This window comes from Scyliorhinus torazame, chromosome 1, assembly GCF_047496885.1.
Source record: "Scyliorhinus torazame isolate Kashiwa2021f chromosome 1, sScyTor2.1, whole genome shotgun sequence".
Taxonomy (NCBI): Eukaryota; Metazoa; Chordata; class Chondrichthyes; order Carcharhiniformes; family Scyliorhinidae; genus Scyliorhinus; species Scyliorhinus torazame.
Genome location: NC_092707.1, coordinates 224,990,911 through 225,018,620, shown reverse-complemented (window position 1 = coordinate 225,018,620; position 27,710 = coordinate 224,990,911). Strand labels below are relative to the sequence as shown.

General features: G+C 44.6%; 1 protein-coding gene across 1 annotated transcript in view; it reads left to right on the top strand.

Moving 5' to 3' along the window:
• Positions 1-4,599: 4,599 nt before the first annotated feature.
• The window catches only part of LOC140419138 (5-hydroxytryptamine receptor 1E), a 265,809-nt gene continuing 242,698 nt past the window's right edge, over positions 4,600-27,710 (top strand). The window contains exon 1 of the mRNA XM_072502914.1: positions 4,600-4,736. The gene's annotated coding sequence lies outside the window, so the exon portion shown is untranslated. The remainder of the gene's footprint in view (positions 4,737-27,710) is intronic.

Below are 27,710 nucleotides of genomic sequence, written 5' to 3'. Positions count from 1 at the left end.
CATGGCCAATCCACCTAACCTGCACATCTTTGGACTGGAAACGGGAACACCCGGAGGAAACCCATGCAGTCACTGGGAGAACGTGCAGACTCCACACAGACAGTCACCCAAGCTCAGAATTGAACCCAGATCCCTGCGCTGTGAGGCAGAAGTGCTAACCACTGTGCCACTGTGCTACCCTTCATTGTTCGGTTAAACTCTCCCTATACCTCAATAACTGTTGTAACAACCTGTGTTAAGGCTGTTTTCATTCAGTCCTAGAGCTTCGTCCAACTCACATGCTTTATCATGGTTACGTTTTTCTTCCCAGCAACAATTAAATAAAAGCAATAAGAATTTTTGATTTATTGCTGAACATAACAGAAATCTATAATAAAGCAACAAAGAAATAGAACATTTCAGATATGTTGCCCGTGAGTGATCATCATTTTCAGTCAGGGATAATAATCATTTGTGATTTTTCTCCAGCCTGGTTACCTTTTCTGCAGAATTACAATCTCATTCATAGGAATGATTTGTTTTAATTAGATCTGGGATTTGTGCAGTTTGGTAGTGGACCAGGAGACATTATATCACTGACACCGTATCTGTCACACTCCGATCTTAATCAGCTGCAGTTTGCCTGGCAGATTCAGAATGACATCATTATGCAGTTCTCCAATTAAAAATATATTTTGCTAAGAAGCAGAGTTGCGATAACACCAAGGTCATTTACAAAATGGAAGGTGACTTGCTTTTATCGCTGTGTATTTTAGCATTGGGCTTTATGGTTTCGGGCAGGCCGAGGAAGGTGGAATAGTAAGTGCCCACTCTGCTCACTCCAGCTCCCGCCAACTCATCACAGAGAAACAAACATCTGACAACTAAGGCAGGAAAGCAGCCACCTCGCTGTGTGAAGCAGGACTCTGAAGACAATTGGGCAGGATGTCCAGTGGGGGGGAGCTGTCTGGCCGCGTGGCTCATTTAAAGGGATATTGGCATTGGTTTGGTGGCAGCATGGTGAGAGATTCACATGTGTTCAAAAAAGCTGTTTGGAGCAAGACCGGTGGGAGGCAGAATCCATAGGTGATACTGGAGCAGCAGACCCCACCCCCCACCCCACCAGTCTCTGTATTCAACTGATCACCCTCTGCCATATCCCCCACCTCCAGCATGGTGCCACCACCAAACACATTTTCCCCTTGTTACGACACCCTGAGCGAGTGTGCGGTCAATTCCAGCCTCACGTGCCTCAGACTCACAACACAAGTTAATTAACCAATCATTCTGATAAAATTACCCAAGGTCTTTGGCCCTTGACTGCCCAATAATCTCAATCACCAGGTTTATAAATGTAAACACGATTACTGTATATTCATAACAAGAATCATCATGAAATATGCAGTAAACACAACAGGTTAATGACAAGCTAATACCTAATACCCACTGTAACTTGCCTCCAATCTCTCTACACACACGAGACAAACAAACACAGAGGGGTGGAAAGGGGTTAAAAAAAATAAGTGGAGGGAAGAGAGAGTCTTTGTTTCAGATTATTGTCTTAAACACTTTGCTTCACAGCAAGCTTGCAGATTAACACCTTTTTTAAAAGCCTGTAATGGCCTTCTTTATAGATTTATTTATTCAGGTTTCTCTGTAGTTTAGAAATGCATTACTCACAGCTTTTCCTGGAGAGGCACTTTGGGGTCAGGAGTTCAGTTACTCGCCGCAGGATTCTTAGCCTTTAACCTGCTCTGGTAGCCACAGTATTAATGTGGCTAGTCCAGTTCAGTTTTTGATCAATTGTGAAACCCAGGATATTGATTGTGGGGGATTCAGCGATGGTAATACCATTGAATGTCAAGGGGTGGTGGTTAGATCCTCTCTTCTGGGAGATGGTCATTGCCTGACAGTTGTGTGGTGCGAATGTAACTTGCCACTTGTTAACCCAAGACTGGATATTGTCCAGGTCTTGCTGCAGTTGGCAATGGACTGCTTCATTATCTGAGGAGTCGTGAATGGTGCTGAACATTGTGCTGTCTTCCGTAAACACCCCATTTCTTACCTTATGATGGAAAGGAGGTAATTGATGAAGCAGCTGAAGATGGTTGGAGCTAGGACACTGACACTGGGGAACTCCTGCAGTGATGTCCTGGAGCTGAGATGATTGACCTCCAACCACCACAACCATCTTCCTTTGTGCATGGTATGACTCCAATGATGAAAAGCTGCTGTCAGAAAGTAAAAAAGAGGAAAAAGAGTGAAACCAAAACTTTCAATGATAAAGGAAACAAAATGGGGGAAGAGTATTTCATTTGAAATTCCTGAACTCATTGTTGAGTTTGGAAGATTCGAAGGTGCAAAGTCCAAAGGTGAGTTGATGTTTCTCAAAATTATACTGAGATTCACTGGGTCACTGCAAGAAGCCAAGACAGAAAGATGAGAGCAAGGTGCAGAATTAAAATCTCAAATTACCAGAAGCTTTGAGTCGCCCAGCACCCTCGTTCCTTCTCATATCAGCTTTCCCTACAAGTACAGGGAGACCTGCCTTTCTGCCTCCTCTCTCCACACACTCCTTCCAGGTGAAACAGTGAGTTATGTGTACTTTTAAGTTAATATGAGCTATTCACTGCTCACAATGTGGTCTGCTCTACATTGGGGAAATCAAATGCAGATCAAGTAACCTCTTTTGCAGAACACCTTAATTCAGTCCACAAGCAGGACCCTGAGCTTCTGATCATTCATTCCCTCCACAACTGACACACAGTAGCAACAGTGGGCACCATTTACAATAAGCACTGTAAGCTACGATGGGCAGCACGGTAGCACAAGGGGATAGCACTGTGGCTTCACAGCACCAGGGTCCCAGGTTCGATTCCCCGCTGGGTCACTGTCTGCGTGGAGTCTGCACGTTCTCCCCGTGTGTGCGTGGGTTTCCTCCGGGTGCTCCGGTTTCCTCCCACAGTCCAAAGACGTGCAGGTTAGGTGGATTGGCTGTGCTAAATTGCCCTTAGTGGCCAAAAAGGTTAGATTATTGTGTTACGGGGATAGGGTGGAAGTGAGGGCTTAAGTGGGTCGGTGCAGACTCGATGGGCCAAATGGCCTCCTTCTGCACTGTATGTTCTATGTTCATGCAGGAGCCCACTAAGTCTCCTTAGGCAGCACCTTCCAAACCCATGACCACTACCATCCCGAAGGACAAGGGCAGCAGATAGCTGGGAACACCACCACCTGTAGGTTCCCCTCCAAGTCACTCACCATCCTGACTTGGAAATACATTGCTGTTCCTTCACTGTCCCTAGGTCAACATTCTGGAATTCACTCCCGAACAGCACTGTGGGGCAGCACGGTGGCACACTAGTTAGCACTGCTGCCTCACAACGCCAGGGTCCAGGGGTCAATTCTGACCTTGGGTGACTGTGGGGAGTTTTCACTTTCTCCCAGTGTCTGTGTGGGTTTCCTCTGAGTGCTCTGGTTTCTCCCGCAGTTCAAAGATGTGCAGGTTAGGTTACAAGGCAATGGGCCTGTATAGGCCCTCTTTCAGAGGGTCGGTACAGACTTGATGGGCCAAATGGCCTCTTTCTGCATTGTCGGGATTCTATGATTCTATGGGTGTACCTACACTACATGGACTGCAGCCGTTCAAGAAGGTAACATAGGGCAATGAATGTTTGTCTAGCCAGGGACGGCCACATTCCATGAATAACAAAATCAATCATGTTTCCAGTTTGTCCCAGATAGTATCAGATCGAAGTACACTATATTTTAGTGACTAAAAAGTACCTATTGAATTGATTCTGTTCTTCACCAAACTACACTTGGTCCTAGCTCTCTAGACACCATTTCGAAAACCGACTTTTATTATGATAGGTAGAAAATAATCATACAGTCAACTGCTTCTTCCAGCGATCAGAATATCCCTTTATCCTTTACAATTTCTGTAATGCACCCCAGGTCTCATCAGGAATGTTGATGGGGTCGAACCAAGTTAAAATGATCGGCAAAAGGCCACCCTCTAAAATGACTTTCTGGATGTCTGGAATGTTGGAGCACGGAGCTGTCTTCCTGAATATGTGTTTTACATTTCTCGGATTGGTTTGCCCATATCTCCTAGACTGCCACCTTCATTGAGGCGTAGAGAGAGGTGCAGCCGGAGTCCAGGATGACTGGAAGAGACTGCGTCTGCCCCCTGGTGCTCCCTGTGGCGTCCTGCAGGTGACTCCTTCATTCATTCATTCATTCAACCTGCTCGGCACTGACCAGAGCTTCTGGGAACCGCTGCTTTTTACTCCAGCATCCAAACTCCAGCTCTTCCTCCTCTGCATTTCGAGTTTGGCGGGATTATCGGTCTCTGCACTAAGTGTGTAGCCAGCTCCATTAAAATATATATATATAGAAATATCATATCCGGCACCTAGGACGATGCTCCTAAATGTCAGTCTCTCACCGTGTTGAAGGAAGCGACTGCTCGTTGATGGGACTGAGCAGAATCTTTAAACTGAACAGCTTCTCGACCCGAGTTGTAAACGTTGCTTGGGGCGGGGGGGGGGGGGGGGGGATTACAGATCACTGGAGAAAACGTGCTTGATTGACAGTTAGACAGCAGGGTGTTTTCTGAAGGGGCAAGAAGTCCAACTCTGAATTGTGTCATATCTGTCTGCAGCTGAGAGACTCTCTCTGCCTCCTGATCCTGGCAATGGACTCAGTAACATTTCAAGGTGGCATGAATTAACTGGAGATTGAAGCTGGGCGAGCTGGTGAGCTATGTAAAGTTCTGTTATATATAAAGCACGATTATTCTTTAGCAGAATAAATAAGATTGGTGATGTGTGACAATAGATGTGGGCTTTTAGTTCCCTGTGTATGAGTTTATTTTGTTTCCAAAAAATAGTCACGGTAAATTTAATGTTATTTGTGTTTAAAATCTCTTTGGACCTCACACCGCCGCCGCCCCCCCCCCCCCCCCCCCTAATATTTTATTGACGTGTGGTTAATTTTTTTTTAAAGTCTGGTGATTGGGAATTGATTGAGAAAATTCCGCCCCTCTGATTTATATTGTGACCTTGAGTGAGAGCTGTATGTGCAAGGGAAGATTCCTCGGGACTGATGTTTGGAGCATGATTCAGCATATCCCAATGCACCAATGAGCAGGGTAATAATAGCTCACCTTCAGATGGCACCTAAGCTACCTGTTTAAATAAACACTGCCCTTGTCCCTTTGGTGTGACGAGAAAGAAACACAAGGACAAAGGCTTCGTTCCAGCTGACATTTCTCCCTGTGGAAAGTTTTCTTTTCGGACTGGGGTTGCGGGGGGGGGGGGGGGAGGCGGCTGGTGAATGACATTGAAGTGTTGAAATGAGATCAGATGGGGGGGGGGGGGGGGGGAAGAGCGAGTAGATGGTTCAGGATGAACATGGTAGCTGGTGAGGAGAAATGCAGATTCTCCATCTGCCACTGCAGCGAGTTGGAGTTTCAACAAATTATTGGCTGCAAAGCCAACGGTGCCTAACCAGAGGACAGAAAACAAAAACATAACTCCAAAAGGGAATCTGAAGATCAGGAAGAAAGGAGGGAGAACGGGAGGATTGGGTCAGGTAGTGTCCACTGAGTGACCTTGGAAAGGCAGTGTTTGGTTAATTGCAGTATCCTGTTTGCTAGTCACTTCAACTGGTCAGTGAAGACCAGTGGCGGGGAAAGATTGGTGGAGTTTAGTCCAGTCCTCTCTGTGTTGAGGACTTAAAGGATTCAAATAATTGAATGGTTGTAAATAGTGGACTGGGTTGCACTTTATAAGGGGCACAGTTAAGAACCAGTCGGTTGTATGATGTGGGAACCTTGGGTTCTCATTGGGTGAGGCAGGATGGGTGAAAAGCCACTCTCACATGTAGAGAATAACATCAGAAGGTCAATTATACTGAATTCAGTTACATAGAATCATAGAACACACCAGCTGGAGGAGGCCATTCAGCCCTTCGAGCTTGCTCTGCCATTCATTATGATCAGGGCTAATCATCCAACTCAATAGGCTAATCCTGCCTCCCCACCATATCCTTTGATCCCCTTCATCCCAAGTGCCATATCTAACTGCATTTTGAAAAAAGCAGTTGTACTTGTTTTTGCAATTATTAAATTAAATGTATGACAAAATGATCTGGAACGCCAGATGTTATTTTGGAAGCACATTAAATCGTTCCAGTGATGAACCCAATCAAGGTAATGTTCTCCTTTCTCCTCTAGTGAAACAGTTTATATAAGAGGTTTTAAAACTCTTTAAACTGGGCTGGAAAGACTCCCAAATAATTTAAAGGATAAAATGTTACTTCTGGTCTCAGAATATTTGGAACGTTGGAGTTATTTTGTGTGCAGCTCTGATAAACAAGTACAGAGGTGTAATCAAAAAGCTTATCTTTCAAAGGAATATATTAATTGTATTTGCGATAATGAGGAAAACAAGAATAACTTCATATTTCAGACACCAGTTACTGCCAGGGCACTGTATACTGATAATTTATCAATGATTTTGACATGCCGTCATCGTATATGTAGACTTCTTAACCTCCATTTATGATTATGGAAATAAATAAATGGATGAGATTTTTAAAAATTCTAATCATTCATTCAGGTTAATATTTGGGGACTATCGTATTTTTAATGTTTGAAGCAGGACCTGCCAAGGCAATTTGCAAATTAAAAATAGCATCAAGCAGAATGTGATGTTAAGAAAATGCATCAAGCTGTACTTTGCTGGTTATGATTAGCAGCACTTATCAGCAATTCAAAGGAGTAGACCAATTTCTCCAGATGTCTAAAGTGGTTCATTGAGAAAAATACATCGCCTACACAGGGGGCACAACCATTAAACCGCATCACCCAAATTATCTGCCTTAAAATGGACGTCAGCTATACTTGTAGCACTCTTAAATTACTCCTACACCAATTGTTGGGACAGAAACCAATTTAATGTGTCGTAACGTCAGCTGAGCAAGTCAAACTTAATCCTGGGTCGTTTTGACTTGTGAACGCTGGTGATTGAAATTTGAAAGTAAGGGTCTGTAGTATTTCTTTAATAGTGACAGGCTGAAATTATGGTGATTCCTCTCGACTATTACACTGGGTTTGTTACACATTAGTGCTTGTGTCAAATTGGGATTATTGCTCCAAATACTTATTCAAAAAAATGAAGAGGGTTTTGTGTTAGATATAATCTGGCAACCAACCATTCAGAGTTTTACCACAAGGTTTGGCAAAAACTGCTACATATAAGCGGAAACAAAACAAGTTAAAACAATTGAAAGATGTAGAGTGAGCTACAAAAATAATGCACAATGACCAGCAGTGAAATATGAATTTGATTTCCTATTTCAGACTATAATCATATTAGGTCTCAACTCACGGAAGTAGGAGTTACATTTCATTACCATCCCTCCCTAGCATAATTAGATTAATCATGTGAAAGTAATGTTTTAAAATCTTGCATTGGACACACAAAAAATTCCAAAAATTGCATCGGTGTTTCAAGCAAACAGAAAACTATCAGATTGTCTCCTGTGCCAAGCGGTGAATTTGCGATCATTTGCAGGAATGACATTGATCATGCTATTGATTGGGTTTAGTAAAGATGCAGATAAGAGAATACACAAAGGACAAGCTGAAATTACCAACAGAAAATCATAGAAGTTACACTTTTGTGTTCTGCACTATCACAGAGAAAGCAAGGAATGCATTTCAATGGTAACGTCATTAATTTTCAAAATTGGTTTGGATAACTTAGAATTCCTTAAAATTCACATTATTTAATGTCATACTATGGAGTGGATTTCCACAGAATTATGTTAGCAGCATTATAGAATTCTATAAAGTGAAAGATAGAACAACTGAGTGGTTTGAAATAAAGGCCACTTTGTGCCAAGTTGTGTTGTATCATTCCCATTATCTGGATTGACACTCAACCTGATAATGTCCATGAGTAAACAGGAGGTGATGGCAAACACTTGGAGATCTAAATGTTGAAAATGTAGCATTACATCGGAACAGTTGAGGAGAGAATACTGAATATAAACTATTCAGGGTGTGTGGATCATGTTAACACCACAATTGGGTCTTTTAAAAGATATTAAGGTAGATAAGTCTCCTGTGCCAGATGGGATTATCCCAGAATACTAAGGGAAGCAAGAGAGGAAATTGCTGGGGCCTTGACTGACATCTGTGTATTCTCATTGGCTATAGGTGAGATCCCAGAGGACTGGAGAGTAGCTCATGTGGTACCCCTGTTTAAGAAAGGTAGCAGGGATAATCCTGGAAACTACAGGTCGGTGAGCCACACGTCGGTAATAGGTAAATTATTGGAGAGAATGCTCAGGGACAGGATTTATACCCATTTGGAAACAAATGGACTCATAAGCGATAGACAGCATGGTTTTGTGAAGGCGAGATCGTGCCTCGCTAACTTGATCTAGTTTTTTGAGGCGGTGACAAAGATGATTGATGAGGGGAGGGCGGTGGATGTTGTTTACATGGACTTTAGTAAAGATTTTGACAAGGTGGCTCATGGAAGACTGGTACAAAAGGTAAAGTCACATGGGGTCAGAGATGAGGTGGTAAGATGGATACAGAACTGGCTCGGTGACAGAAGGCAAAGGGTAGCAGTAGAATGGTGTTTTTCTGAATGGAAGGTTGTGACTAGTAGTGTTCCACAGGGATCGGTGCTTCGGCCTCTGTTGTTTGTAGTATACAGAAACGATTTGGAGGAAAATATAGCTGGTCTGATTAGTAAGTTTGCGGATGACACTAAGGGTGGTGGAGTGGCAGACAGTGTTGAGGATTGTCAGAGGATACAGCAGGACATAGATAGGTTGGAGACTAGGGCCGAGAAATGGCAATGGAGTTTAATCCGGACAACGGTGAGATAATGCATTTTGGTAGGTCTAACATAGAGGGGAAATATACTGTAAATGGTAAAACTCTTAGGAATACAGAAAGTCAGAGAGATCTGCTTGTGCAGGTACACAGATCTTTGAAGGTGGCAACAAAAGTAGACAAGGTAGTCAAGAAACCATATGGAATGCTTGCCTTCATTGGATGGGGCATCGAGTATAAAAACTGGCAAGTCATGCTACAGTTGTATAGAACCTTGGTACGGCTGCACTTCGAATATTGCGCACAATTCTGGTCGCCACACTATTGGAAGGATGTGGAGGCTTTGGAGAGGGTGCAGAGGAGGTTTACCAGGATGTTGCCTGGTCTGGAGGGTGCTAGCTATGTGGAGAGGCTGAATAGACTTGGACTGTTTTCATTAGAAAGACGGAGGTTGAGGGGTGACCTGATAGAGGTTTACAAGATTATGAGGGTCATGGATAGAGTGGATGGGCAGGCATTTTTTCCCAGAGTGGAGGGGTCAGTCAGCAGGGGGCATAGGTTTAAAGTCTGTGGGGCAAAGTTTAGAGGAGATGTGCGAGGCAGGTTTTTTACGAAGAGGGTGGTGAGTGCCTAGAACGCGCTACCAGGGGAGGATGTGGAAGCAGATACATTAACGGCGTTCAAAAGGCATCTTGACAAGCACATGGATAGGATGGGTATAGAGGGATACGGCATAAGGAAGTGCTGAGAGTTTTGGCAAAGGTTGGTATCATGACCGGTACAGGCCTGGAGGGCCGAAGGGCCTATTCCTGTGTTGTATTGTTCTTTGCTCTTTGTTCTATTCCAACTGCCATGAAAATACAATATGCAGCAATGTGACCAATGGAGATTATCAACTATTTAAACACATTTTCATTGGGTGTGAGCATTGTTGGTAAGGCCAGCAGTTGTTTCATCCCTAATTGCCCTCAGCAGCACCAGAATTCAGTGGCGAGTACTGCTGGGACTTCAAGCAGGTCCATGGCAAAGAGCTACAATATCTGGAATGACAGCGTGCTGGGCTTTAAAGGCAGGAGGAAATGGACAACCTAGGGAGTAGAATGAGGTGGGTGGGGTGGTTTGGGGGGCCAAGTGAGAAGGAATAAATTCGGGGGAGGGCAACAAACAACAAAGAACAAAGAACAAAGAAATGTACAGCACAGGAACAGGCCCTTCGGCCCTCCAAGCCCGTGCCGACCATACTGCCCGACTAAACTACAATCTTCTACACTTCCTGGGTCCGTATCCTTCTATTCCCATCCTATTCATATATTTGTCAAGATGCCCCTTAAATGTCCCTATCGTCCCTGCCTCCACTACCTCCTCCGGTAGTGAGTTCCAGGCACCCACTACCCTCTGCGTAAAAAACTTGCCTCGTACATCTACTCTAAACTTTGCCCCTCTCACCTTAAACCTATGCCCCCTAGTAATTGACCCCTCTACCCTGGGGAAAAGCCTCTGACTATCCACTCTGTCTATGCCCCTCATAATTTTGTATACCTCTATCAGGTCGCCCCTCAACCTCCTTCGTTCCAGTGAGAACAAACCGAGTTTATTCAATCGCTCCTCATAGCTTATGCCCTCCATACCAGGCAACATTCTGGTAAATCTCTTCTGCACCCTCTCTAAAGCCTCCACATCCTTCTGGTAGTGTGGCGACCAGAATTGAACACTATACTCCAAGTGTGGCCTAACTAAGGTTCTATGCAGCTGCAACATGACTTGCCAATTCTTATACTCAATGCCCCGGCCAATGAAGGCAAGCATGCCGTATGCCTTCTTGACTACCTTCTCCACCTGTGTAGCCCCTTTCAGTGATCTGTGGACCTGTACTCCTAGATCTCTTTGACTTTCAATACTCTTGAGGGTTCTACCATTCACTGTATATTCCCTACCTGCATTAGCCCTTCCAAAATGCATTACCTCACATTTGTCCAGGTTAAACTCCATCTGCCATCTCTCCGCCCAAGTCTCCAGACAATCTAAATCCTGCTGTATCCTCAGACAGTCCTCATCGCTATCCGCAATTCCACCAACCTTTGTGTCGTCTGCAAACTTACTAATCAGACCAGTTACATTTTCCTCCAAATCATTTATATATACTACAAAGAGCAAAGGTCCCAGCACTGATCCCTGTGGAACACCACTGGTCACAGCCCTCCAATTAGAAAAGCATCCCTCCATTGCTACCCTCTGCCTTCTATGGCCTAGCCAGTTCTGTATCCACCTTGCCAGTTCACCCCTGATCCCGTGTGACTTCACCTTTTGTACCAGTCTACCATGAGGGACCTTGTCAAAGGCCTTACTGAAGTCCATATAGACAACATCTACTGCCCTACCTGCATCAATCATCTTAGTGACCTCCTCGAAAAACTCTATCAAGTTAGTGAGACACGACCTCCCCTTCACAAAACCGTGCTGCCTCTCACTAATACGTCCATTTGCTTCCAAATGGGAGTAGATCCTGTCTCGAAGAATTCTCTCCAGTAATTTCCCTACCACTGAAGTAAGGCTCACCGGCCTGTAGTTCCCGGGATTATCCCTGCCACCCTTCTTAAACAGAGGAACAACATTGGCTATTCTCCAGTCCTCCGGGACATCCCCTGAAGACAGCGAGGATCCAAAGATTTCTGTCAAGGCCTCAGCAATTTCCTCTCCAGCCTCCTTCAGTATTCTGGGGTAGATCCCATCCGGCCCTGGGGACTTATCTACCTTAATATTTTTTAAGACACCCAACACCTCGTCTTTTTGGATCACAATGTGACCCAGGCTATCTACACCCCCTTCTCCAGACTCAACATCTACCAATTCCTTCTCTTTGGTGAATACTGATGCAAAGTATTCATTTAGTACCTCGCCCATTTCCTCTGGCTCCACACATAGATTCCCTTGCCTATCCTTCAGTGGGCCAACCCTTTCCCTGGCTACCCTCTTACTTTTTATGTAAGTGTAAAAAGCCTTGGGATTTTCCTTAACCCTATTTGCCAATGCCTTTTCATGACCCCTTCTAGCCCTCCTGACTCCTTGCTTAAGTTCCTTCCTACTTTCCTTATATGCCACACAGGCTTCGTCTGTTCCCAGCCTTTTAGCCCTGACAAATGCCTCCTTTTTCTTTTTGACGAGGCCTACAATATCACTCGTCATCCAAGGTTCCCGAAAATTGCCGTATTTATCTTTCTTCCTCACAGGAACATGCCTGTCCTGTATTCCTTTCAACTGACACTTGAAAGCCTCCCACATGTCAGATGTTGATTTGCCCTCAAACATCCGCCCCCAATCTATGTTCTTCACATCTTGGGTGGCTTCCCCAAATGTGCACAGGGCACTCCCCAAAAGATATAATGCCATTTCTTCCCACCTTTGAACCTGTTGGGCTAATAAAGACAGCTTACCATTCCCACCAGTCTTCCCATAACAACTGTATTCTGGCATGGGCGGTGTAATATACAGATCAATTGTCTTGTTAACAAGCTCAATTGGTCATTAATTATCTTTTTAAAATTGGTGGGAAGGCTGCCGACTTCGGTACCTGTCACCTCACTTATTGTAGGGGACAGTTCAGGAGTGGACAGGAAGGTGATGGGCTACCCGTCCATATTTGATGTGCCCCTCCACCAAATGCATGCTGGCAGGGGTCTATAAAATCAAACCCAGCAATATAGTTCCAAGCCAGGATGTTGTGTGACTTGGAGGAGAATCTGGAGGTGGTAATGTTCCCATGCATCTGCTGCCCTTGTTCTTCTACATGCTAGAGAGCATGGGTTTGGAAGGAAATGTTGAAGAAGCCTTTGTGAATTGTTGCACCTTGTAGGTGGTACACACTAGAGCCACTGAACACTGGTGCTGGAGGAAGTGAGTATTTAATTTGGTGATGGGGTGCCAATCAAGCAACTTCCTTGGTCTTGGATGGTGTTGAGCTTCTTAAGTGTTGTGGAGCTGCACTCATCCAGGCAAACGGAGAGTATTCCATCATACTCCTGACTTATGTCTTGTAGGTAATGGAAAGACTGTGGAAAGTCAGGAGGTGGGTTATTTTCCTGCTCTTGGAGCTGCAATGTTTATACAACTGAATCAGTTAAGTTTCTGGTCAATGACAATCCCCATAATATTGATGGTGAGGGATTCAGCGATGGTAAGTGTAAGGCTCCTCGCTGTTGATTCCCTCATTTACATCTCTTTATCTTTGCTTTTATAAATTTTGATCCATAGATACCTAATGGACCTTTAAGTCGAGCAGAGGAAATGAGGAATTCAAAAGTTACAAAAGAAAGTACTTTGCTAGACTTGGATATTAAAGGTCAGACTTTGTGGCATGCAAGAGATGGGGTGGGACTTGGTTCGATCGGTTGGCCAATGAATTGGCCAAAAGGTCTTATTCTGCCTAGTAACAGGTGGTGATTGGATCCTGCTTGTGTGGGATGTTTTCAAGAGACCTAAGGAAAGAAGAGTTGGAACCCAGGACACTCAAAGGAAATGACCTGCTCTGTCTCAGTTGTGTTCTCTCCAGAAAAGCCGCTGTGTTTCTGAAACTGCAGAGACGTGAATCTACAGTGAAAACCTCAGATTGAAAGTAAAGTTTGAAGAGAAGAAAGGGCTAGAAACAACCATCTGAAACAAATATTCTTATCTTTTTACCTTCATCCTTATAATTTTCACCCCTTGCTTCCCCTCTGTGGTTGTTTGTCATGTGTGTGTGTGTAAAGGGTGGGGGAAAGTTAAAGTGGGGGATGAGGAATTAGATGATAGGAATTGTATTTGCTGTATATTTCATTGTCGTTCCTGTTATAAATAAACAGTAATTGTGTTTAAACTTACAAACCTGGTAACTGTAATTATTGGTCAGCCAAGGGTCCAATACTTTGGGTATTTTTCTAAGAATTATTGGTTACTTCAATTGTGTGTGACTCTGGGTCAGAGGAGGCTGGAATTGATCTAAGCAATGGTAAGTGCTTAGATGCTTTCTTGTTGGAGATGGTCATTGCCTGGCACTTGTGTGGCATGAATGATACTTGCCACAATTATCTGCCAAAGTTTGCATACTGTCCAGGTTTCACTGCCTATTAGTATGGACAGTTTCAGTATCTGAGGAGTTGTGAATGGTACTAACCACTGACCAATCAGCAGCGAAGATCCTCATTTCTAAACTTTGGGGGGAACATCATTGATGAAATAACTGAGGATTGTTGCATCTGGGACACTACCCTGAGGAGCTCCTACAATGATGTCCTGGGACTATGATAATTGGCCTTCAACAACTACAATCACTGGAGCTGGCCATGCAGTCAGTGCTTTCTTTAACAAAACTAGAGAAATATTAAACTATCCCTTAATAAGAAGGATAAAATAAATAATGGTAGGTTTATCAAGGTAAAATACTTGAAACATTCATTTCAAATTTACAAAGCTTGAGCTGACATCTTCTCCGCCGGCGGGAGTCTCCGTTCTGCCGGCGCCCGGGGGTTTCCCGACGGCGTGGGGCTGCCCCACAATGGGAAACCCCATTGACCGGCCGGTGTTACGGAGACTCCCGCCGGCCGGTCGGCGCAGAAATGTGGCGGGGCGGGTAGGAGAATTTCGCCCCCAGTGTTTCACCAAAAAGAGCTACTTTGTGTGAGCCATTGTCAAGATCAAGAATACCTGCAAGTCTAATTCACATTTATCCTGTTTAAAGCTTTCTAAAAGGGCCATGAGCAACATCCTGCAACCTTGTATTTTACATAACAAATGTGTCTATTCATTTGTTTAAAGTTGATATCAGAACACCAAAATGAATAGGATGTTGTGAAAATGAATACAACATTTTGGGATTTTTACCACATTGTTACATTTTTAATTCAGTCTATGATATTAATTAAACAATTTAGGGATAATTAATTTAGAAAGGATTAAGCATCAGAGATACAAAGTTGTTTAACATTTAGAGACATTTATGAAGGCAATTAGAAAATAATGTGAAGTGATTGTGGATATCCTCTGATAACTTGCACTCTGATGGCAGATGGATTAATTTAAGATGTCCAGCATTAGATTTACCTCAAATGACAGATGCTGGAAGATTTCACACCAAAGGGACAAGTTTGATTTCAAGGTGATCTTTTTGACAGGTGGCTCAGATAACCAATTCTCGACAATTCAAGTTGAGGTAAGGATCTGAGGATGTTTTTTGTTTTTTCTGGAGAGGGAATTGTGAACCAGTGAGAGATAGAGGAGGATTTCTCAGACCAATGAGTCTGTCAATTAGAGCCACCATTAGCTGAGGAGCAATTACCTTGTAAATTAAGGTCTACATAGAACAATAGCAGGAATGCTGCTTTGTAATTTTCTGGCAAAATTATTTGCAAGAAATTGATGTAGCTCACTGGAAGATCGTATTCTGTTCATTCATGAACTATACGTAAATTAGATCCATTTGGTGGTTTGTATTCAACCTCATCTCACTATAATGGGATTAATTTGATGGTTGTCCCAAAGAGCTGCTGCAGGGACGATGGGCCAAATGGACACCTTTTTGGCTGTATCATTCTATTACTCTGTGCCCAATAGCAGTTATGCAGGCAGCACACAAATTTCATGTGCGTGCTGACATTGATGAAAATGGGTTCAGTTCAATGATCATCCTGCTGCCTGGTTGCACACTCAACAAGGCGTCCCAACTCCATGCAACATTAGTACAGGTTAAAGCAAACTTTCCATCCTTAATGTCAGCCTCGACCTTCAAAATGGTAGGTGCATGGGTCCCCTTTGCGGGGGAGCAGGGTTCCCCATGTGCATGTGGGGTGGTCTTCATATGCGCATAGGTGTGTTCTCCTTTTTTTAAACCAGCCCAGATCTCTGGGACGCTGATATTGCTGGCTTTTACAGACCCTGCCCATCAGCGTGTTGGCATGGCAACACCTCCAGGATGTTTTTCTTCTAAGTGGACAATATGGCGAGAAAAGCTGGCTGTGCAGCTGGTGAGCTCCACGCCACGTTTCTCGCCTGGTCCAGCATTTAGAAGATAAAATGAAAATTCCATCCCTTTTGTAGGACTTGATCAAAAGCTTTCTGAAAATCCAAATACACCACATCCACTGGTTCACCCTTATCTATTCTACTAGTTCCATCCTCAAAAAACTCCAGTAAGTTTGTCAGATATAGTTACACTTTCAAAATTCCATGTTGGCTTTGTCTAATCCCATTGATATTTTCTAAGTGTCCTGTTATTGCATCCTTTACAATAGACTCAAGCATTTTTCCCATTGTTGATTTTAGGTTAACCAGTCTGTAATTCCCTGATTTTTCCCTCTCAGGTCGTTCCCCTGAGAAACAAGTATACCGCTTTGGATACTTGTGGGGGGGACGACTTACCAGGGGTAAGCCATGGGGTACGGGCCTCTGGCACGGAGTCTGTCCCTGTTGCTCAGAAGGGAAGGGGGGAGAGGAGCAGAGCATTAGTAATTGGGGACTCTATAGTCAGGGGCACAGATAGGAGATTTTGTGGGAGCGTGAGAGACTCACGTTTGGTATGTTGCCTCCCAGGTGCAAGGGTACGTGATGTCTCGGATCGTGTTTTCCGGGTCCTTAGGGGGGAGGGGGAGCAGCCCCAAGTCGTGGTCCACATTGGCACCAACGACATAGGTAGGAAAGGGGACAAGGATGTCAGGCAGGCTTTCAGGGAGCTAGGATGGAAGCTCAGAACTAGAACAAACAGAGTTGTTATCTCTGGGTTGTTGCCCGTGCCACGTGATAGTGAGATGAGGAATAGGGAGAGAGAGCATTTAAACACGTGGCTACAGGGCTGGTGCAGGCGGGAGGGTTTCAGATTTTTGGATAACTGGGGCTCTTTCTGGGGAAGGTGGGACCTCTACAGACAGGATGGTCTACATCTGAACCTGAGGGGCACAAATATCCTGGGGGGGAGATTTGTTAGTGCTCTTTGGGGGGGTTTAAACTAATGCAGCAGGGGCATGGGAACCTGGATTGTAGTTTTAGGGTAAGGATCTGTTCTGGGGCCGTTGCTGTTTGTCATTTTTATCAATGACCTAGAGGAAGGCGCAGAAGGGTGGGTGAGTAAATTTGCAGACGATGCTAAAGTCGGTGGTGTTGTCGATAGTGTGGAAGGATGTAGCAGGTTACAGAGGGATATAGATAAGCTGCAGAGCTGGGCTGAGAGGTGGCAAATGGAGTTTAATGTAGAGAAGTGTGAGGTGATTCACTTTGGAAGGAATAACAGGAATGCGGAATATTTGGCTAATGGTAAAGTTCTTGAAAGTGTGGCTGAGCAGAGGGATCTAGGTGTCCATGTACATAGATCCCTGAAAGTTGCCACCCAGGTTGATAGGGTTGTGAAGAAGGCCTATGGAGTGTTGGCCTTTATTGGTAGAGGGATTGAGTTCCGGACTCGGGAGGTCATGTTGCAGCTGTACAGAACTCTGGTCCGGCCGCATTTGGAGTATTGCGTACAGTTCTGGTCACCGCATTATAGGAAGGACGTGGAGGCTTTGGAGCGGGTGCAGAGGAGATTTACCAGGATGTTGCCTGGTATGGAGGGAAAATCTTATGAGGAAAGGCTGACGGACTTGAGGTTGTTTTCGTTGGAGAGAAGAAGGTTAAGAGGAGACTTAATAGAGGCATACAAAATGATCAGGGGGTTGGATAGGGTGGACAGTGAGAGCCTTCTCCCGCGGATGGATATGGCTGGCACGAGGGGACATAACTTTAAACTGAGGGGTAATAGATATAGGACAGAGGTCAGAGGTAGGTTCTTTACGCAAAGAGTAGTGAGGCCGTGGAATGCCCTACCTGCTACAGTAGTGAACTCGCCAACATTGAGGGCATTTAAAAGTTTATTGGATAAACATATGGATGATAATGGCATAGTGTAGGTTAGATGGCTTTTGTTTCGGTGCAACATCGTGGGCCGAAGGGCCTGTACTGCGCTGTATTGTTCTATGTTCTATGTTCTATGTTCTTTTTTAAATGGCTGAGTTTTATTTGCCACTGTCCAATCTGCTTGGACTGTTCCAGAATCTACAGAATTTTGGAAAATGACAATCAACACATCCATTATTTGCCTTTAGTACCCTGGGAGGTAGATTATCAGACCCTCGGGATTTATTTCTTTGAATCCCGTTAATTTCTCCAGCACTATTTTTCTAGGAATACTAATTTCCTTCAATTCCTCCTTCTCACTGGACCCTTGATTCCTTAGCATTTCTATGAAGTTATTTGTGTCTTCCTCTGTGAAGACAGAACTAAAGGAATTGTTTAATTACTCTGCTATTTTCTTCTCTCTATTATAAATTCTCCTTTTTTGACCCTTAAAATACTTACAGAAGATTTAACAGTTCGCTTTTAAGTTTCTTGCAAGTTTACTCTCATACTTTATATTTATCCTCTTAATCAAAGAGGGAAATCCTAGAATCCTTACAGTGCAAAAGGAGGCCATTCGGCCCATCGAGTCTGCACCACCCACTGAAAGAACACCCTACCTAGGCCCACTCCCCTGCCCTATCCCACAACCCTGTAACCCCACTGAATCTGCACATCTTTGGACTGAGGGAGGAAACCGGAGCACCCGGAGGAAACCAACGCAGACCACGGGGAGGAATGTACACACTCCACAGGGACACCCAAGTTGGAATCAAACCCGGGACCCTGCTGTATGAGGCGGCAGTGCTAACCACGTTGCCACCGTGCTGAATAATAAATTCTTCCAATCCTCAGACTTACTGGGCGGGATTCTACGGGAATCGGCAGGGTGGGCAACTCCGGCGCCGAGGAGTGGCGTGAACCACTCCGGCATCGGGCTGCCCCAAAGGTGCGGAATCCTCCCGCCCCCGCCAAATCCCCGGCGCCGGAGAATTCGGCAGCCAGCGGGGGCGGGATTCACGCCGCCCCCCGGCGATTCTCCGACCCCCCGCTAAGTTTTCTTGCAACTTTATAAGACTCCTCTTAATATCTAATACTATCCTTAATTTATTTTTTAAGCCATGGTTGGTCCGCTTTTCTTGTTTGGTTTTTCTGGCAGAAAGAAATGTATAACTGTTACGATGCATACATTTATTCCTTAAATATGAGCCATGCAGGTGAATTAAGGAAAACCACAATGTATTTGTTCAGGGAAAACCACGTTTAACTTGACATGAGACTGTCGCTTTAAGAAATGTTTGGCTGCTCATGTTACTGCAGTGATGTCAGAGTGTGGGTGGAGCTGAGCTCTGGTTCTGCTTTTTAGTTTCACTTTGAGAAAAGCTTGGGTGTGTCTCTGTCTTTTTGGTTTCGTTTTTCAGTGTGTTGCAGCTGAAGTCATAAAAAGCAGCTCTACTGCTGTTCTCTCTGCCATGAAAGACTATCTTTGGTGATTTAAAACGAATAACTGCTTGCAGTAATGAGTTTAACCTAATGTGCTCCTGTTTAAAGGTTTGTTAAGCCTTTTGGGTGTAAAAGGACAGCATACAGGTTACTTAGTGTTGTATTCTTTGGGGGTTATCTTTGAATTCATGGTTGCTAAGATATTCACTGTTTGTTCTGAAAAGGTTTACTTGAGTTCATAGAATAAACATTGTTTTGCTTTAAAATATACTTTTCCATTTCTGCTGTACCACACCTGTAGAGTGGGCCGTGTGCTCCCCATACCACAATCTATTCAAAGTTGTGGGTCAGGTGAACTCTGTGATACACTTTGGGGTTCTCTAAACCCTGGCCCATAACAATTGGGGCCCCGAGGGGGATAAAAGTCTATCTATTGGATTGGCTTAGTGAACTTAAAGACAGTGAGGGGTGAGCATATTGTGTTTGCTTTTCAGGAGTGGTATTTTAGTTTAAGTAGGGAGTGTGTTGTGGACAATGGCTCTTTCAGAGGCTCAGAAGTGTTTTGGGGTGGAGACGGTCACACGCAGTACCTTACGGACAGAGACTAAAAGCAGACTGTTAGATTTGGCAAAAACATTGCAGTCAGCATTACCTGACAAAATGCGAAAAGTTGAGGTAATTATGGTGGTGGCTAAGCATTTAAAGTTGCCTGAGATACAGTTTGACTCATTGGAAATGGCAAAAATTCAGTTACAGATGAAACAAATAGAACATGAGAAAGAATTAAAACAGCTTGAATACGAAAGAGAGGAAAAGTAAAAAGAAAGAGAGAGAGATAGAGAGGACAAAGAAAAGGAGAGAGAAGTAAGGAGAAAAGAAAAATAGCCCTAGCAGAACAAAAAGAAAAAGAAAGGGAGATACAGATCAGGGAAAAAGATAAAGAGAGAGAGTTTGAACTTCAGAAAATGGCCATGAAACATGACCGTCAGTTAAAATTGGCAGACGTAAAGGGAAACGTACAGTTGGATGATAGTGATGAGGATAGTGAGAAAGAGCGTCATAGTCGAAGGCGTGGTGGGAATCTATTTAATATGTCCAAGCATTGCCAAGCTTTGATGAGAGGGAATTCAAAGCCTTTTTCATTTCATTTGAGAAGGTAGCTAAACAAATGAAATGGCCACATGACATGTGGGTATTACTGATTCAAACAAAGTTGATAGATACGGCTAGTGAAGTGTTTGCATCACTACCGGAGGAGGTATCTGAGACGTATGAGGAGGTGAAAAAATCCATCTTAGGTGCATATGAATTAGTGCCTGAAGCCTACAGACAAAGGTTTAGAAATTTAAGGAAAGAATTTGGTCAAACATAACATGGAGTTTGAAAGGCTCAAACAGAGTAATTTTGATAGGTGGATAAGGGCTTTGAAAATAGATTATCATAGAATTTACAGTGCAGAAGGAGGCCATTCGGCCCATGGAGTCTGCACCAGCTCTTGGAAAGAGCAAGGTCAACACCTCCACCCTATCCCCACAACCCAGCAACCCCACCCAACACGAAGGGCAATTTTGGACACTAAGGGAAATTTATCACGGCCAATCCACCTAACCTGCACATCTTTGGACTGTGGGAGGAAACCGGAGCACCCGGAGGAAACCCACGCACACACGGGGAGGACGTGCAGACTCCGCATAGACAGTGACCCAAGCCGGAATCGAATCTGGGACCCTGGAGCTGTGAAGCAATTGTGCTAGCCACAATGCTACCGTGCTGCCCCCCACAATGCTACCGTGCTACCCCCCACAATGCTACCGTGCTGCCCCCCCACAATGCTACCAAGCTAGACCAAATGTATGAAGCTCTCAGAGAAATTATGCTTTTGGAGGAGTTTAAAAATTCAATTCCTGATGTAATGAGAACTCTTGTAGAAGAGCAGAGGGTTAAAACTGCGAGATTAGCAGCAGAAATGGCAGATGATTATGAATTAGTTCATAAATCAAAGTTTGGTTTCCGACATCAGTTTCAGCCTGTGAGGGATAGAAACTGGGGACATGAGAAATACTTAAGTAGTAAAGGTAAAGGTGATCTAATGGGAGATAATAAGGAGAGTGCACCTCAAATTAATAAAGAAATCCAGGAGGGTGGAAAAGAAATGAAATGTTTCAAATGTTTTCACTAAAATAAACTAGGCCATGTAAAGTCACATTGTTGGTGGTTGAAGAAAAGCACTGGGAAGGCTGATGCGGTAAAACAGGAAAAGACAGTGGGGTTTGTTAGAGTGGTAAAGGAAAGCCCAAGGGAAGCGAAGGAGGTGCAAAAGATTGTACAGACTGAGGAGCAGGTAAAGAAGTCACAATTTTAAGATATACGGGAGCTAGTCAATCTTTAATGGTAAGAGATGAGGAGTTATGTAGGTTGGGAAGAATGTTGCCAGAAAAGGTGGTAATATGTGGAATTCAGGGTGAGAGGAGTAGCATTCCAATATATAAGGTAAGGTTGGAAAGTCCAGTGAAGAGTGGTGAAGTGGTAGTAGGAGTATTAGAGAAACTATCTGTCCAGGAATACAGGGCGGGATTCTCCATTACCACGCCGGTTGGGAGAATCGCCTGGGTCGCCGAATTTTCCCGCGACGCCGGTCCGGCGCCCTCCCGCGATTCTCCCAAGCAGCGAGATCGGCCCCATCGAGTTCCGCGCGGCGCAGGCCGGAGAATCGCCCGAGACACCCAAAATGGCGATTCTCCGGCACCCCTGAATTCTCAGGCCCGGATGGGCCGAGCGGCCAGGCCAAAACGGCGGGTTCCCCCCAGCGCCGTCCACACCTGGTCGCTGCCGGCGGGAACAGCGTGGGAAAGCTGGGGGGGCCGCCTGCGGGGGGGGTGGAGGGGGCATCCCGCACCGGGGGGGGCCTCAAATGGGGTCTGGCCCGCGATCGGTGCCCACCAATCGTCGGGCCGTCCTCTCTGAAGGAGGACCTCCTTTCTTGTGCAGCCCCGCAAGATCCGTCTAACATCTTCTTGAGGGGTGGACTCGGAGAGGACGGCAACCACGCATGCGCGGGTTGGCACTGGCCAACCCGCGCATGGGCGGGTGACGCCAGTTATGCGGCGCCAGCCGCGTCATGTATGCGGCGCCAGCCGTGTCATGTATGCGGCGCCAGCCGCGTCATGTATGCGGCGCCGCCTTTACGTGGCGACAAGGCCTGGCGTGTGTAAATGACGCGGCCCCGCTCCTAGCCCATTATTGGGCCCTGAATCGGTCGGGATAGGGGCCGTTTCACGGCGTCGTGAACCTCGACGACGTTCACGACGACGTGGGCACTTCGGCGCAGGAGTGGAGAATCCCGCCCACAGTTTATCTTGGGTAACGATACAGCTGGATAGCAAGTGGAAGTGATGCCTCCTGTGGTTGATAAGCCAGTGGAAAATCAGACAACTGAAGTGTTGAAGGACGAATATCCTGGGATTTTTCCGTATTGTGTAGTAACAAGGTCGCAAAGTCACAGGTTAAGACAAGAGGAAATATCAAAGTGAAGATGAAGTTGAAGTGCAATTATCAGAAAGGATTTTTGATCAGATGGTTGAAAAAGAACAGGTGGAGAATGATGCGGATATTTTTAGTTCAGGAAAATTGGCAGAGTTACAACAGAAAGATGTAGAAATAAAATGGATGTATCAGAAATATATACTGAAGAGGAATCTGAGTGTATACCAGAGTGTTATTACCGTAAAAGTGATGTCTTGATGAGAAATTGGAGACCTTTACATATGCAGGCGGATGAAAAGTGGGCAGAAGTTCATCAAGTAGTATTGCCGGTAGGGTATAGAAAGGAGGTGTTGCGAGTTGCACATGAGGTACCAGTGAGAGGTCATTTGGGGATAAGGAAAACTCAAGCTAAAATCCAGAAACATTTTTATTGGCCTGGACTGCATAAAGATGTAGTTAAATTTTGTCAATCATGTCACACATGTCAAGTGATAGGGAAACCTCAAGCAGTGATAAAACCAGTGCCCTTAATACCCACTCCAGCATTTGAGGAACCTTTCACAAGGGTCCTAATTGATTGCGTAGGACCGCTTCCTAAAACAAAAAGTGGGAATCAATATCTTTTGACTATAATGGATGTGTCTACTAGGTTTCCAGAGGCCATTCCAGTATGTAATATTACAGCTAAAAAGATTGTGGGGCAGCACAGTGGCGCAGTGGATAGCACTGCTGCCTCACGGCGCTGAGGTCCCAGGTTCGATCCCGGCTCTGGGTCACTGTCTGTGTGGAGTTTGCACATTCTCCCCGTGTTTGCATGGGTTTCGTCCCCACAACCCAAAAATGTGCAAGCTAGGTGGATTGGCCACACTAAATTGGCCCTTAAGTGGAAAAAATGAATTGGGTACTCTAAATTGAAAAAAAAAATATTATAAAAAGATTGTGGAGGAGTTACTTAAATTCTTTACTAGCTATGGACTACCCACAGAAATACAATCGGGTCAAGGATCAAATTTTACTTCAAAGTTATTCAAAGAAGTTATGGATAGCTTAGGAATAAAACAATTTAAATCAACTGCGTACCATCCAGAATCACAGGAAACGTTAGAAAGGTGGCATCAGACATTAAAGACAATGTTGAGGGCTTATTGTCAAGATTATCCAGAGGATTGGGATAAAGGAATTCCATTCGTACTGTTTGCAATTAGGAATGCACCTCATGAGTCAACCAAATGTAGTCAACCAAATGCTCCTGTGTTGGAGAATTACAAGGGACTCTGTGATCAGATTGAACTAAAGTTTCTGACTTTAAAGAGAAATGCCGAGGCGTAGAGAAATGGATGGGTCATGCAGAGACCTTCTTGTTCAAAGAGACTGTCAATCGAGAAGATTTCAGTTGGAGGAAGAAGACAAAAAAAAAAACTATATTATTATACCTGTTTGCGTTTGGTTTTTTTTTAAACAAAAAAGTATATTTACTGTGTGCATTTCTTAAAGGATGTTGAAAAGGTGAAAAATGAAACCATCTTGAAGTTGATGGTTTATTTTTTTTCTTGGAGGGAGGTGTCATGAGACTGTCGCTTTAAGAAATGGTTAGCTGCTCATGTTACTGCAGTGATGTCAGAGTGTGGGTGGAGCTGAGCTCTGGTTCTGCTTTTTAGTTTCACTTTGAGAAAAGCTTGGGTGTGTCTCTGTCTTTTTGGTTTCGTTTTTCAGTGTGTTGCAGCTGAAGTCATAAAAAGCAGCTCTACTGCTGTTCTCTCTGCCATAGAACATAGAACATAGAACAATACAGCGCAGTACAGGCCCTTCGGCCCATGATGTTGCACCGAAACAAAAGCCATCTAACCTACACTATGCCATTATCATCCATATGTTTATCCAATAAACTTTTAAATGCCCTCAATGTTGGCGAGTTCACTACTGTAGCAGGTAGGGCATTCCACGGCCTCACTACTCTTTGCGTAAAGAACCTACCTCTGACCTCTGTCCTATATCTATTACCCCTCAGTTTAAAGTTATGTCCCCTCGTGCCAGCCACTTCCATCCGCGGGAGAAGGCTCTCACTGTCCACCCTATCCAACCCCCTGATCATTTTGTATGCCTCTATTAAGTCTCCTCTTAACCTTCTTCTCTCCAACGAAAACAACCTCAAGTCCATCAGCCTTTCCTCATAAGATTTTCCCTCCATACCAGGCAACATCCTGGTAACCGCTCCAAAGCCTCCACATCCTTCCTGTAATGCGGTGACCAGAACTGTACGCAATACTCCAAATGCGGCCGTACCAGAGTTCTGTACAGCTGCAACATGACCTCCCGACTCCGGAACTCAATCCCTCTACCAATAAAGGCCATGAAAGACTATCTCTGGATCCTTTGGTGATTTAAAACTAATAACTGCTTGCAGTAATGAGTTTAACCTAATGTGCTCCTGTTTAAAGGTTTGTTAAGTCTTTTGGGTGTAAAAGGACAGCATACAGGTTACTTAGTTGTATTCTTTGGGGGTTATCTTTGAATTAATGGTTGCTAATGATTTATTTTAAAAAGGTTTTAAAAATCATTAAAAAGGTTAACGAGTTCATAGAATAAACATTGTTTTGCTTTAAAATATACTTTTCCATTTCTGCTGTACCACACCTGTAGAGTGGGCCGTGTGCTCCCCATACCTCAATCTATTAAAAGTTGTGGGTCAGGTGAACTCCGTGATACACTTTGGGATTCGCTAAACACTGGCCCATAACAAACTAACTTGTTGAAGTTTTTGATGAGGTAACAGAGAGGGTTGGTGGGAGTAATACCGCTAACGTGGTAGACATGGACTTCCAAATGACATTTTATAAAATGCCACACAACAGACTAGGTCATGGAATAAAAGGGACAATAGAAACATAGATATGGAGTTGGCTGAGTAACAGAGTTTAATTATATAAGCAGCCATAGTCCCCACTCTCCCCGGACTAAAAGAAGGGGAATCTACCCAGGGGGAAAATGGCTGATCCGGAGTCATTTAACGGTCAATTGGAGAAGACTGGAGGAGGAAGATTTCCACCCCTCAGAGAGAGTGCGTCCTGCCACAGAGAACTGCTAGCCAATCAGAAAGCAGCAGATGTATAGGTAACTTCAGCAAGAGCGGTGGCCAGTGCTTTTCCTGCACTCGTGGGATGAGGTGAACAGCGACGGATCAGAAGGTTGTAAGGCTTTGGGGCCAGTGTGGTGGGTGGGGACAGGTTTGAGAGACCGTGAGGGCAAGGCAATCTTCGGCCGGTGGTTACTACTTGCGGGGGGGGCTATGATGAGCCCAGGGTGCTCGCAAAGGGAGGGTCTCACACACCCACCATAATACCGCGCTGAAAAACCAGCCAAGCTGACCGGTTGAGAGCGCGAGTCTCTCTCTCCCGTTAAATCCCAAAAATTGTCCCACTAGTGGGCAGACTGCCCAATGCCAACCCACCACTGATATAGCGCCGCCCCTCGGCTGGATAGGTGAGGAGCTGGGAATCTGCTGGATTTAGCATATCCTCCCTGTTTTCAAATCCACTAGCAGCAAAGCATTATTTCCAGCCTAGGGAGTAGTGGTGAATGATAGTTCGTCGGCTGAAGGAAGATTCATGGTGGAGTTCCCCAGGGGTCAGTGTTAGGACCCCTGCTCTTCCCGTTGTATGTTGCTGACCTAGGTCCTGGTGTACGGGGCACAATTTCAAAATTTGCAGACGACACAAAACCTGGTAGTATTGTGAACTGTGAAGAGGATAGCATAAAACCTCAAAAGCACATCGACAGCTTCTTTAGTGCAGAAATCTGTGAGGCTTTTGAGTGAGATTTTGTGGCCCTGACCTCAGAAGTACAATTTAATTGCATGTTCTTTGTGTTACCATGCAGGATAAAATACTCTTTCCACATGTTGAACTATCCGATCTCACTTTCACCTCCTGGTTTGCCTTGCTTATGCAGCTGGTGGATGTACATGTGGTGATGAATAGTCTCACATCAACAGGGCGATTACTTGTGAAAACTATAATTTTAACATAGATTACAAATTGCAAAGGTTAATTGTGAACGTGGAAGGGTTGCCATTGTGGGTTTGAAAAGTGCAAAGGGTTCTGGGTTCATCAGGTTTCCAACACTTGCTGCTCAACCAATCAGGATGAGGTGAGATGAAGCCAAGCATGCATATGCAGATTATAAACAGCACAATATGCCACTTACAAAGTATTTAAACTGCATCCAAAATTTTAAGACCAGTTTCCCAAAATTCTACAGCAGGCAATATCTTGCCTGAATTTAATGCCCCTTTTAAATCGGCAAACATGTCAACTATGTTGCAACATAGCAATAGGGCAGGAAAAGAGAAGTCTTGCACAAAGTTGGGTGAGATTCTCCATTTCGAAATCGCCGATCGGGCGGAGAAACTGGGAGAATGGGTTTGAGTCCTCACAAGTAGCAGGGTGAGCGGGGCAGCACAGTGGTGCAGTGGTTAACACTGCTGCCTCACGGCGCCGAGGTTCCATCCCAGCTCTGGGTCACTGTCCATGTGGAATTTGTACATGCTCCCCGTGTTTGCGTGGGTTTCGCCCCCACAACCCAAAAATGTGCAGGGTAGGTGGATTGGCCACACTAAATTGCCCCTTAATTGGAAAAATGAATTGGGCACGCTAAATTTATTTTTTTAAAGTAGCAGGGTGAGAGGAGCTGCAGTCGAGGTGGCTGTCGGAGTTGGTGGGTGGTCAGACTATCACCGGAAATGGAGTCAGAGAGGTGCAAGGAAAGGAAGGTAAATGTTCGAGATGGACCATGTTAAACACATCTTCCCCCATATTAATACCAATCTATTGCATTCCATACTTACTGCAGTGCTTGGGTTTTTATTCCTTATGTCTATACAATAATGAATAAGTTTCAAAGTTAACCAGAGGGCACCTGCTAAAATGGGTTTATTGGTAGGCACTTCAACTGACAGTCTTTCTCATTTCAATTCTTTCCACGGGCAGAGGGCCATTCATCCTAATTCCTGATTTGTGGTTTTAGGAACCTGAGAAATTGGAGCAGGAATAGGCGATTCAGA